The sequence below is a fragment of the Hyaena hyaena genome, unplaced genomic scaffold (assembly GCF_003009895.1).
Source record: "Hyaena hyaena isolate Hyena2069 unplaced genomic scaffold, ASM300989v1 scaffold_344, whole genome shotgun sequence".
Lineage (NCBI taxonomy): Eukaryota > Metazoa > Chordata > Mammalia > Carnivora > Hyaenidae > Hyaena > Hyaena hyaena.
Genome location: NW_024080977.1, coordinates 257,407 through 271,380, shown reverse-complemented (window position 1 = coordinate 271,380; position 13,974 = coordinate 257,407). Strand labels below are relative to the sequence as shown.

At 35.2% G+C, this 13,974-nt stretch overlaps 2 long non-coding RNA genes across 2 annotated transcripts in view; one reads left to right on the top strand and one right to left on the bottom strand.

The window, feature by feature from the left end:
• LOC120243550 overlaps positions 1 to 13,974 on the bottom strand; it is a 46,110-nt gene that overhangs the window by 26,501 nt on the left and 5,635 nt on the right. The gene's annotated exons all lie outside the window — the stretch shown is intronic.
• LOC120243549 overlaps positions 10,469 to 13,974 on the top strand; it is a 63,042-nt gene continuing 59,536 nt past the window's right edge. Inside the window, exon 1 of the long non-coding RNA XR_005531335.1 lies at positions 10,469 to 10,542. This is a non-coding gene — a long non-coding RNA (uncharacterized LOC120243549). The remainder of the gene's footprint in view (positions 10,543 to 13,974) is intronic.

Below are 13,974 nucleotides of genomic sequence, written 5' to 3'. Positions count from 1 at the left end.
TAACCCATCTTTCTGAATGCATATCTGATAAGCAGACAATCTCCCTCCCTAACAGTTTATTATGCCTTGGTCTTTATAAGTTAGAAGCTATAAATCTAACAGCAGCATTACAGCTTCTGAATTGAATGTATAATTTAATTTATAAACTCATGTTCTTCACTTCAACAATTGTAATAAACCAAGTGTATGCTGATTTTCTAACATGGATTCATTTTGGGGTGAGTTTGCAAGTTGACATGGCTTGAGCCTTTAATGCATATAAATTCTTAAATGCTGATTTCTTCAATCTACTAGTTCTTATCTCTCTCCCCACTACTTTTATTGAAAGAGTTTGAGGTTTCTTATTCCAAATTACATGAAATATTGATTAACCCCACAGATTTATTTAAGTGCTTTTGTTATTAAACATTTTAGAAAGACTCATGGAGATAGAAGGGCAGAAATTCTGTAATTAATCAGGATTGCCTGGCTCTGTTGCTACAGTGGCAGTGAATTGGTTCCCTGCAGGAGAGTTAATAGAAAAACATTCAATTTCAAAATGGCCTGGATGCATCAAAAGGATTAAACTGTAATGCTTTTAATCCCTGTAACTCAAACAAAGAGAAAATTTTCCTGAGCAATGAACTGCATAATGTATTTGGGGGCCAGCAAATGATCACTGTGGAACATCAGCTATACAGCCAACTCTGTAGCCAGGGGATTTTACGAGGCACAATCAGAGTGACAGCCCAGGGAATTTAGACACTTTTAAACTCTAGGTTTTGAGTGATGCTAAAATGAGTGCTGTTTTGGAAAGTCGTAGTCTTTGGAGCTCCCAAGCTGTCAGAGATCCTACTGATAAACCTTTAGGTTAAAACTCCGAACTCCACATCAGGGAAGGGAATTTACATGGCACAAAGACTACAGATCTCCCCAACTCCAAGGCCCATGACACACATTGCTTTTTCACTACAACCCCCTTTTGCATCAAGAATATCTCTGATATATCTCTGAGCATTGGGCTCAGTGCTGACAGCTCAGATTCTGGAGCCTGCTTCAGATTCAGTGTCTCCCTCTCTCTCTGCCCCTCCCCCACTGGGTCTCTGTCTTTGTCTCTCAAAATAAAATAAAGACATTAAAAAAAATAAGAGTATCTCTGAGTTCAATAATGTTTGCCATCCTTCTTCCAGGTCTCTCTCTCTTTTAAGTTTACTTATTTATTTTGAGAGAGAGAGAGAGAGCAGGGGAGGAGCAGAGAAAGAGGGTGAAAAAGAGAATCCCAAGCAGGCACTGACAGCACAGAGCTCTACAAAGGGCTCAAACTCAGGAACCTTGAGATCATGACCTGAGCTGAAATCAAGAGTCAGATGCTTAACACACTGAGCCACCCAGGTGCCCCCTCTCCATCTCTTTTTTAAAATTAACATTAATTATTTAATCTCTATGGTTAAAATTTTTAGTTTCTGAACATCTGGTAGAAGATGTCGAATAGCATATAGATATATCTCAAAATGTACATTTTTCAAATAACCTATGTATGTTTTGTTCTGGAGGCTTCAGGGTATTATTTTTGATCAATTTTTGGGAGATTTTGTTTTGAGAAAACTGTAGATTCACATGTAATTGTAAGAAATAAATAGGTATTCATGGACCCATTTCCCAATTCCCCCGAATTGTAACTTGCAGAACTAGAGTACAATATCACAACCAGGATGTTGACATTGATACAGTCAAGATATGAAGCATTACAAAAAATAAAAAATAAAATAAAATACTCTATTATCAAAGATCTCTCATATTGCCCTTTACAGCCACATCCACATCCAACTGCCCCCATCCCTCCCTTAACTCCTAGGAACCACTAATTGATAATTTGTCATTTCAAGAATGTTATAAAAATGATATCATGTAATACGTTATCTTTTCTGACTGGATTTTTCCACATAGCATAGTTTTCTGGAGATTCATCCAAATCACTCTATATAGCCATAGTTTGTTTTATTGCTAGGTTGTATTTCATGATCTGGATGTACCACAGTTTTTTAAACATTCACCTGTTGAACATCTGGGTTGTTTCCAGTTTGAGTGTGTTATGAACAAAGCCGCTACAAAAATTTGTGTTCAGTTTGTGTTTGTGTTTTTATACAAAGGTGTCTTTTTTCTCTGGGGAAAAATGTATCCAGGTGTATAGTTGCTGGGCCACATGATTGTTGCATGTTTACTTTTAAAAACCTCCGAACTGTTTTTGCAAAGTGGCTGTAACATTTTACATTCCCAACAGCAATATACTAGAGATCCAGTTCCTCTTCATCCTTGCCAGCATTCTTTATCACGATTTTTTAAATTTGAGCCATTCTCATAGATACATAGTGACGTCTTATTATAGTTTCAAATTGTATTACCCTAATGGTTGATGATACGGAACATTTTTCTTGTACTTATTATTTGGCATCTATATATTCTCCTTCATAAAATATCTTTTCATGTCTTTTGCCTGTTTTCTAACAGGATTTTAATGTTGTTGTTGCTATGTTTGGAGAGCTTTTATATATTCTAGATATCAGTCCTTTGTCAGGTATGTGGTTTGTACATATTTCCTCCCAGTCTGTAGCTTTGTCTTTTCATCCTCTTAACAGAGTCCTGTATGGATAAAAGTTTTAAATTTTGATAAGTACAGTTTAGTAACTTCTTTTTACAGATTGTGTATGTGGTGTCAAGTCTAAGAACTCTGCCTAGCCTTAGATCTTAAAGATTTTCTATTGTTTTTTTTTCTAAAAATTTTATAGTTTTATGTTTCAAATTTAAGCCTGTGATCTCATTTTATTCAATTTTTTTTGTATAAGGTATAAGAGAAACGACTAAGTTTTTTCTTTTCCTTTCCTTCCACCCCTTCCTTCTCCTTCCACTCATCTTACTCTCCCCCCTCCTTTTATCTTTCTCTCTCTCTTCTTCTCCCTCCCTCTCCTCCCCCTTCTCTCTCTCTTTCTGACTAAGGATGTTCAATTGCTTTAATACCAGTGGTTAAGAAAACTATCTTTCCTCCATTGAATTGTTTTTGTAGCTTTGTCAAAAATTGACTTGTCATATTTTTTGGGTCTATTTCTGTGTTCTGTTTTAATAATCTTTGTATCTATCCCTACAGATATACCACAGGATTAATTACTGTAGCTATGTAAAAAGTCTTGAAATCAGGTAGATTGTTTCCTCTCACTTTATTATTTTTTTTGAAAAATTTTTACCACACAAATTTTAGAATACTTTTGTTTATATCTACAAATAGTGTTTCTAGGATTTTGCTAAAAATGGTGTGAAGCTTATATATCAATTTTGGAGAGAACTGACATCTTAATTATGTCTGGTTTTCCAATCCATGAACATGGTATATCTCTCTATTTATTTAAACCTTTGATTTCTTTCATCAGCATTGTGTAGTTTTCAGTATAAATCCTATACATGTATTTGTAGATTTATACCTGAGTATTTCATATTTTGAGCAATTGTAAGTTTTATTGTGTTTTTAATTTAGGTGTCTGGGTGTTTTCTGCCAGTATATAGAAATAAAATAGACTTTTGTATATTTGCTTTATATCCTGTGACCTTGCTGGACTCAGTAGCTCTGGCAGTCTTTTTGTAGATTACTTGAGATTATCTATGTAGATTATGATGTCATCTGCAAATAGGGACAGTTTATTTATTTTTTCATTCCTGACAAGTATGCTTTTTATTTCTTCGTTTTGCCTTATTGTATTGACTAGAACCCCAAGCACTATGTTGAATAAGAGTAATAAGAGGGGGCATCCTTGCCTTGTTCCTGATATTAGGAAGAAACTATTTAGTCTTTCACTATTAAATATAGCTATAGGGGTTTCTTAGATGTGTTTTGTCAAGCTAAGGAAATGCTCCTCTATTTCTATATTTTTGAGTTTTTAACATGAATAGGTTTTAAATTTGGTCTAATTTTCTATATCAATTGATATGATCATGTGATTCTTCTTCTTTGTCCTGTTAATATGGTAGAATATAGTGATTGATTTTTGAATACTGAATCAGACTTGCATTCATTAAGTAAATCCCACTTAGTTATAGAATATCATTCTTTTTATACATTGCTGAATTCTATTTGCTAATATTTTATTAAGTATTTTTGCATCTATATTTATAGGTAATATTAATCTGTTGTTCTCTCTTTTTGTAATGTTTTTATATGGTTTTTGGCATCAAGGTAATACTAGTTTCATAAAATAAGTTGGGAAGTGTTCCCTTCTATTTTCTGCAAGAGACTGTATAAAATTGGCTTTACTTCTTACTTATAGAGTTAGTAAAAATCTCCAGTGAACACATCTTGGTGTGGAGATATCTTTTTTTGGGAGTTATAAATTATGAATTTGGTTTCTTCTGTTTTTAATTGGTATATTTATATTTAACACAAATATTGATAAGTTAGGACCTAAGTCTGCCCTTTTACTTTTGTTTTTGGTTTGTTATCTCAGTTTTTCATTTATGTGTTTTTGTTTCCTACTTCCCCATGGGTTACTTGAATATCTTTTAGAATTACATTTTTTATTTCTCTATAGTATTTTTAATGTTTCTCTTCATGTAACTTAAGAAAGCGTTTGGGTGGCTTAGTCGGTTAAGCGTCCGACTTTCGCTTAGGTCATGATCTCGCGGTTCGTGGGTTCGAGCCCCGCGTCCGGCTCTGTGCTGACTGCCAGCTCAGAGCCTGGAGCCTGTTTCAGTCTGTGACTCCCTCTCTCTCTGACCCTCCCCTGCTCACGCTGTCTCTCTCTCTCCTAGAAATAAAGAAAAAAAAAAAACATTTAAAAAAAAAAAGAAAGCGTTTTCATATGACTAGATATTCTATTATATATGCATAACATCACAGTCTACTGATGTCATTTTACCAGTTTGGGTGAAGTATAGAAACCCTATCTCCCATTACATCCCTTTATACTATCACATTTATAATTGTCTTAAATGTTTCCTTTACATTCATTTAAAAGTGCAAAATACACTGTGAAAACTTTTGCTTCAGCCATCAAACTAATTTAGAAAATTTAAAAGAATAAAGGTGTAGTTTTAAACCCATGTTCTTGTTTGTTGTACAGTTTCATCCTTAAAGTATGCTTTCAGCACCACTCTCTTTCTCTTCCTCTTCAATGACAAAAGAAAAATGTTAATATTTTGTTAGTCTCACAGGTCCCTGAGTATTTTCTTTTTCTTCTTGTTTTTCTCCTTCTCCATCTTCTCCTCCTCCTTCTTCCTCTTCCTCTCTTCCTTCTCCTTTTCCTCCTCCTCCTCTTTCTTCATCTCTTCCTCTTCCTCCTCCTCCTTTTCAGTGAATTTTCTCTGGGTTGGTTATTCATATTGGCTAATTCCTTCCTTCCTTCCTTCCTTCCTTCCTTCCTTCCTTCCTTCCTTCCTTCCTTCCTTCCTTCCTTCCATCTTTCCTTCACAGTGGCTAATTTCTATTGCTCTATCACCTAGCTCATTGGTTCTTTCCTCTGTTTCCTCCATTTTGCTCTTAGACCCATCTGCTGAGCTTTTTAATTTCAGCTGTTATATTTTTAATTTCTAAAATTTGCATTTTCTTTTTAAAAATTTTTAAATGTTTTATTTATTTTTGAGAGAGAGACAGAGACAGTATGAGCAGGAGAGAGTCAGAGAGAGAGGGAGACACAGAATCCGAAGACAGCTGTCAGCACAGAGTCCGATGTGGGGCTCAAACCCATAAACCATGAGATCATGACCTGAGCTGAAGTCGGACGCTTAACAGACAGAGCCACCCAGGTGTCCCTAAAATTTACATTTTCTTATACCTTCTATTTCCTTGCTGTGGACTTTTATATTCTTACTCATTAATATTTCTGGGTTGCTGACTTCTTCATCTTCCAGTCTGGGATATATGAAATAAAGAAAATCCAGAGAACTAATTGCTGTCTTGTTCCTTGGATCTTGATTTCTATAGGCAGACTGCCTTTCTATATCTTTCAAAGTTTTCTTATGTTTGCTTTATATATAATATCAAGGGTTTTAGTTCTACTTAGTGGGAGGAATAGAAGAAGGCATGTCTACTCCATCTTCCCAGAAGTGGAATTCCAGGTCTATCTTTTTTATTCACTACAAAATTTTAGAAAATATCCTGGACTGTTTTATAATAAGGGATGATCATTTGGTATAGAATCCAAGAATGCTGAGAATTCTGAGATTCTGAGATTGCTGGGCAATCTGAGAATGCCCAGAGGTCACAAATAACATTTGGAAATAACTTAAATATCAAAATCACATTAAAAAAGTTACTGCTGTGTTATAAAACAGAAACATCTAGCTCCCCCTAAAATAAAAGATATACCATCACCACCATGTGTTGGTCAGTCTGCAAACTTGTTCACTGGTTCTGAGACAAATCCTATATATCTACTATATTTTTTGTCCTGTTCTTTTTTCCCCTTGAGGTCCACTGTGTGTTCAGGAACCTTAATATCTTCTCTGGATCATAGGAAATAATGATTATAATAAAACTATTTCATAAAATTGTTCATGACTTAATATCTTACTTTTCCAGTAATATTTGCATTTTATAGGGGGAATATCACCAAAAGGGCAATGTTCAGCAAAAGAAAGCTCTTCATACAATATGCTTTCCAATATCCAACAGTATGTGGAATTTTCTATGAAGGGAGAAAAGACTTACCAGAATTCTTCACATTACCAGAAACCGATATTCATCTTATCATTTCACTATCTCTGTATACTGATGTTCATTACTTTTCAAAGAAAAGGCTATTAGTAAATATCTCTACTTTCTGTATATATTCATGAAAACTTTCTATATGAAAAGTATGTGTGTAGGGATGTGAGTGCATCATATTCTGTTTGATAAATCTGGCTTATGGCACAAGGAGAGAGATTGGTTGTACAGGGTATCAGAGTGTCCAGGCTATTCTGACTCTAAAGAGTTTCTTCTTTCTATGGAAATCCAGTACAGCAATTAAGAGTGTGGCTTGGTTTAGTGAGGCCTAGTCAGATCCTTGCTCTGCCTTTTACTGTTGGTATTGCTTCAATGACTTTCTAAGCCCTAGTTTTACCAGCTATAAAACAGAGTAATATGATCTATCTTCTGTAAGATAATTCATGTAAAGTCTGGAGGACAGTGCCAGATACATGGTACAGATTCAGTAATTGTTAGGTATTAGGAGTTAAAACCTTTGACTTAATAAGGTAGTTTTCCCTTAAGAGGCACGGATGTGTCACTCTGTAGATAGGACATCAGTGTTGTATCAACTTCCTCAAAAAGTGCTCTGCAAAAATGATAGGCTAAGAACCTAAGATGATGTGATGGAAGCTTGTGATCACATGAAGACCAAGTATACCTGCTTGTTCACAAATCACCTCTTACATTCTCTGAAAGTTGGATTTAGTTATTCACATCCTCTATATTTTTGAAAGTTCTGGAACTATCATAGGTAAAATATCTTGTATCTCTCTCCTAATCACACTGCCATTGTTTTAAGCCATTTAGAAAGGAAAGAGGTATAGTGAAGGATTAATCAAAACATGTTGGGGACCAGTGGAAAATGGCAAGAATTTTCCTTGAGCTGGTAAATTTGTAGGCATGAACCAATTTGTCAAACCTGGAAATAACGCAGTGTTGTGTTTGGAAATAAAACAGTTTTACTGCTTTAGCCACACCCTATACTTACAGGAAAAGATGTACACACCTTTTAATGTCTCCATTACCAAATCCTGGATATCAGATAAACTTAGTCATGGCCTTATTAACAAATTAGGTTAATCAGGGCTCCAAAGGCAGCAATGTTGCTCTTTCATTCAAATTCACAATTGTGATAAAACCAAAAAAGCATTCTATACATGTGCAGGGCTCTATAATGCCTATGAATGAAGGTATAATAAGTTATACCGAAGAATAGAGGCATATGAGGAGTTTGTCCTTGTCATCACTCCCAAGACTGGACCACCTAGTTGGAGAATGAGCATGACTCCAACAATGTGACTCCTTTACTTTATTTACGGGATAAGCAAATACAAGAGGTAAGGATGTGGAGAGAGGAAACTAGCCTTCATCAAGCACCTACAATGTGGCCAACATCATGTTCATCAGTTTACAAAGATTCTCATTTCATTTCTCCATCTCTCAAGTCAAGCTTTGGAGTGCAATGATATTGCATTAGCACTTCTAGTCTTAGAGAGCATCAATGTCTGACAGAATAATATGTTATTTTCCAATGAATATGCATTTTAACAGCAACCAAAGAAGTTGTGTAAAAGTGCGATATCACAAAAGCTTATGTATCTATCTATATCTATCATCTACTTACCTACCTATCCATCTATCATCTGTATATTATCTACCTACCTACCTACTTATTGTCTATTTATTATCTATCTATCTATCTATCTATCTATCTATCTATCTATCTATCTATCTAAAGAAGTAGAGTTAGAAGAGGAAGAGACAGAACAAGTACTCAGAGTGCTGGAGTGCCCTCACTCAGTGGGGCATAATTTCATCCACACACATTGTTGATCTTACCATTTTACCCTGAGGGTGACATTTAACTAGAAAATGATATTAATGAAAAATTTGTGATATATTATACCAACTCATGGTAGATGTTGGTTATATGTACTTAATCTTACCTTCTTTTATCACTCTGCCCACTTTTTTTCATTTTCCTCTCTATATTCCCACAGCTATTTTCATGAGGCTGATGCTGACACAGTCAGAGTATCTTCCTTATGCTACTCCAAGGTTAAGAATCAATTTGGGTTTTATTTTCCCATGCAGTTGTTGTTATTGGGATTGCAGTCAGGCATTTTGGTTGAGTGTAAACTAGAAGCATCTAGTGGAGATTACATTTACAATAGTATATATCATTTTCAACTTTTTATAAGGCCATCAGCATTTCAATGCCTAAGGTGGTTATTTATATGTTGATACTACTTGGGCTCAGGAGGAAATCTCAATTAAGATTCTAGGCCTGTAACCTTACTACTTTCATAACCACTGTCCTGGACTTTGGGGGCCCCTTTTCTGGCAGAGATTTGACCCCTCAGGGAGTGCCTGTGCAGTTGCTACGCTGCAGAGAGAGGGGTAAGTGTGATGACTCAGGCTTTGAGGCTGGGTGGTCTCTTTCGTGCCCCTTCCCCTAGAATTATCTCTCAATTCAAGCCCTGCCAGTCCACATGGATTCCCTGTCTGCTGGCTTCCTTCCCACCACCCTTCTTATACTGTATCAGTATCCTCCAGAAGAGAGCTCTTTGTTGCCAGACCATGCTTTATTCTTCTTATTCTCCCCAGCAACTAGCATAGGCTTAGCCCACACCAGATGCTCCATAAAATGAATAAATGAAGGAAGGAATGACATGAGATTTTAAAAATGAATTATAAGATAATCTTTCTGCTGTCTGTTTAGATATATCCAGTGATGGGACCTCATTAGCTCCATAAGACAGCACTTTCAGCTTAGAATTGCTTTAATGTTCTCAATTTGGAAACATATTTGGTCACCCTATAATTTGCACCATTTCCCCCTTTGCTTTACCCTTTTGAAATCATAGACACATAGAAGCCTCTTATAAGCTTATATACATGAAATCCCCTGATCTAGTTCATAATTTTTCAGGCTAAACAATTTTAGCTCATAGAATGTGGTTTTCAGACCCTTTATCATCCATAGCCCTCCTCTTCTGGAAGTTCTCTGGTTTATTACATTCTATAATTAAAATGTAGCACCCACCACTGAATACATTTCTTTTTTTTATTTTTTTAATTAATTTATTTTTTTTTTACAAATAGTTTATTGTCAAATTGGTTTCCATATAACGCCCAGTGCTCATCCCCACAAGTGCCCTCCTCCATGCCCATCTCCCCCCTGCCACCCACATCCATCAGTCCTCAGTTTGTTTCTCAGCATTCAAGAGTCTCTCATGGTTTGCCTCTCTCTCTTTCCCCCACCATTTCCCCCCTTCTTCTCCCCCTTGTTACTCAGTTAAGTTCCTCCTAATCCTCCTATACGTGCAAACATATGATATTTGTCCTTCTCTGCCTGACTTATTTCGCTAAGCATAACACCCTCAAGGTCCATCCATGTTGCTACACGTGGCCAGATTTCATTGTTTCTCATTGCCATGTAGTACTCCATGGTATAGATAAACCACATCTTCTTGAACCTGAATACATTTCTTAAACATGAACTGACCAATGACTTGATGTTCTCCTCTGCATCTGTTTGTCATCCTAGCTACAGAGCTCAAGGAACCCAGAAAATGCAGCTAAGTTCATCTCAGCCAAATTCACTTCCTTCTTTGATCATGTTTATATCCTGAATCTTTTCCTAACTGTCCTACTAGGACAAACTAGTTAGAGGGAAACTTAAGCACACTTTTTCCCTCTCAGTTTTAAGAACAGATATAAGAGGTTTCACCAGTAACGAGGTTTTCCTTGTATTCCTTCCCAGGTTTCTATCTTGATGATCCTTTCTGTCTTAAGTCAACAATGCTTCTTGACTTGAAGAAATCCCCCACCTGCAAATGCACATCTCTGTAAGTACCATCCCTTAGAGAAATGTGAGAGATGAAGAAAGCATTGTTAATTTCCTCATAGTTTTTGACAATATGGCCATCATCTTCGCCTAATCCTATGATATCTTATGCTGTGTTGATGCTGGAAGTTGGGGAGCAAAAGAAAAGTGAGAGATTTACTCAGTAAAGGGAGTAGAAAGTCAGAGCTTTACTCTCCCCAAATTTTTAGTATTTCTTTCTATTTCTCCTTCTGTTTGAGCCACATAATGTCTTCTATCCCTGTAGTGGGATATGGAAGAGGAATGGAGGCTGATGCCATACATAGTAGAATGGGGATCATCTCTGGCATTTACCTGGTCATTTAATGCCTATTAACATAGCTCAAGATGGCACTGGTTCCTTTCTTTGTCCACCATTAGACAGTGCAGGTTTTTAGGGAGTTTGTGGTCATGAAAGTCCTCTTTCTATGCTTGTGCAATTGCCATTTGAGGCACAAATTCAGGATTAAAAATTTATCTTTATGCTTAAAATAATTTGTTAATAATTAAAACATTTAAGGTCTTAGATGTGATTCTGGCAACAATTTGGATCTAATTGGTAAATAGTGTTTAAATTCCTTATTTGATATGAGCTGTCAAGTTTTTTTTAATATAAAAAAACTCCAACCCATTTCACTGTATTTGTTTATGTTTTGTTAGTAATGTCTAGTGTTACTATTTTGTGATCAGATTATACACAGTGTATTTACTTTTTCAGAAGTTACATTTTCTTTGTGAGAACAGAGGTATTTTTTGGTTTTGTTTTGTTTTCAATGGGTGCTTGAAAAAAAAGGTGTACTTTATTTTGGCCACAGAGTTTGATATATATCTACTTACTCATCCTTTATTTTTTTAAGTTTTTATTTTAATTCCAGTTAATTAACATACATTGTATTAGTTTCAGGTGTACAATATAATAAATTCATTCAAATCATCCTTATTTTTGGTTTCTTATTGTTACTGTTGTTTGCTTACTTGACCAAAGATTGAGTGGTAAGTTCCATTATTACAAGAAAATTGTATTTCTGTTAATTTCTCCTTGAATCTCTGATAGTTTTGATTTATGTATTTTAATTCTTGACTACTCAACTTGTAAAGTTTTGTGACTATTCTATATTCTTACAAATCATTCATAAGATGTACTTCTTTGTCATCTGTTTTTATTTTGTTTTGCCCTGAATCCTAATTTTTCTCATTCCAATATTGCAATTATTATTTGCTTCTTATCTATCATTCACTGATGCATTAGTTACTATCTTTTCACCTTAAATAAATAACATTGTTGATGACCATCTTCTAAAATTTTGGATTTAGATTTTTTAATAAGGAAGATTAAATAATTTATACTATTTCTGTCTTAACTGAAGTGCATTTGTTTTATTTCTGATAACTTTTTACATTATCTGTTTTATATGGGTCTTGTTATTTCCTTCTTTTCTTTTGAAAAGATTGATAGACTTGACGAATGAAAAATGTCTTAACATGGAAAATCAAAAATTTCTCAAACTCACAAGTAAGAAAAGAATTTTAAATCAAAGTAATAATTTGGTAGCATTTTTACCTATAAAACTGGTAGATCTTTTTATCACAATACCCAGAGTTTGTAGATATGAGTAAAACATTGGTAGTTGGTAGTTTCATGAGTTAAATTGATACACTGAGGGACAATATTGAAATATATATCCAAAGAATGAAAATGTGCAATCTATTTTCACAGCAAATTTACAAATGTGTCATAAAAAATAAAATTATTAAAAAAAGAAATATGTCCAAAAATTTGTCTACAGATATATTCATCATCAATATTTAAAATTATAAAACATTAAAACAAAGTTATAATTCCCAGTAAGAATTGGTTAATTAGGGTTGCCTGGGTGGCTCAGTTGGTGAAGTGTCTGACTCTTGATTTCAGCTCAGGTCATGATCTCACAGTTTGTGAGATGGAGTTCTGTGTCAGACTCTGTGCTGACAGTGGAGCCTGCTTGGAATTATCTCTCTAACTCTCTCTCTGCCCCTTCTCTACTCATACATGTTCTCTCTCTCTCTCTCTCTCTCTCTCTCTCTCTCAAAATAAGCAAACATTAAAAAACGAATTGGTTAAATAAAATATAAGAAATTCATAAGACGCAACATGAAGTAGCCATTAGAAACCATGTTTTAGAAGAACATCTAATAGTCATAAAATACTTCATTTGAACAGTACATTTAAAAGAGTTTGTGGTTGTCTACACACACACATTTAAAGAGTAACAAAAAAAAAAAAAGAGAGAGAGAGAATAAGAGACTGAAGAATATAAACCCAATATTAACATTAGTATTGGGAATAACTTTCATTTCTCCCTTATAATGTTTAAGATTTTTGAATTCTCAGGAATTAACATGTTTTGTTTGCAATCATAAAAAAATAATATATTGTACACCTGAAACCAATGTAACACTGTGTGTCAACTTTACTTCAACTAAAAAACAAAAACAACAAAAAATCCCCACTTAGCTAGGGTAGTATGCAGTTTTTGATACAAAAAGAATTAATAAGTAGAGTGCCTGGGTGGCTCAGTTGGTCTAATTTCGGCCCAGGTCATGATTTTATGGTTCATGAATTTGAGCCCCATCTCAGGCTTGTTGCTGTCAGCACAGAGCCCATTTTGGATCCTCTGTCCCCTATTCCTCTGACCCTCCCCCACTCATTCTCTCCCTCTCTCTCTTTCTTCCAAAAATAAATAAACATTAAAAAATTAGCGGCGTCTGGGTGGCTCAGTGGGTTAAGTGCCTGACTTTGGCTCAGGTCATGATCTCACGGTTTGAGGGTTCCAGCTCTGCTTCAGGCTCTGTGCTGACAGCTAGCTCAGAGCCTGGAGCCTGATTCTGTGTCTCCCTTTCTCTCTGACCCTGCCCTGCTCACGCTGTTTCTCTCTCTCTCTCTCTCAGAAATAAATAAAAACATTTTAAAAATTTAATAAATAAAAATATAAAAAAAGAAAACATACAAGGAAGGAAGGAAGGAAGGAATAATGAACGAACACCTGAAGTTGAAGAGATGTCAGGACCAAATGCTGATAAAACACTAAGTAAAATGGAGATTAAAAATACTTCGGTATACATCTTACAACTGGAGGTTGTACTCTTTGGAAAAAATACATTTCTAAAAACTGAGTAGCACCATTGCAAAGCCCTAGAAATTTACTACAGGCTTATATATAATAATCTTCACTATGGTTATCTAAACAGCCATGAGTGCCCCTAACTATATAAGCACTATTTATTGTCTTCATGCCCACAGGATAATCATTAGAGGCTTCGTGATATTCTTCACAGGATCCAACTACATTTTGATTACCAGCAAATAATTAAGGCCATTTCAGAATAATTCCTCTTAGTGAATATCAGGCTGGTTGTCAAGATTCACAATTTTCTT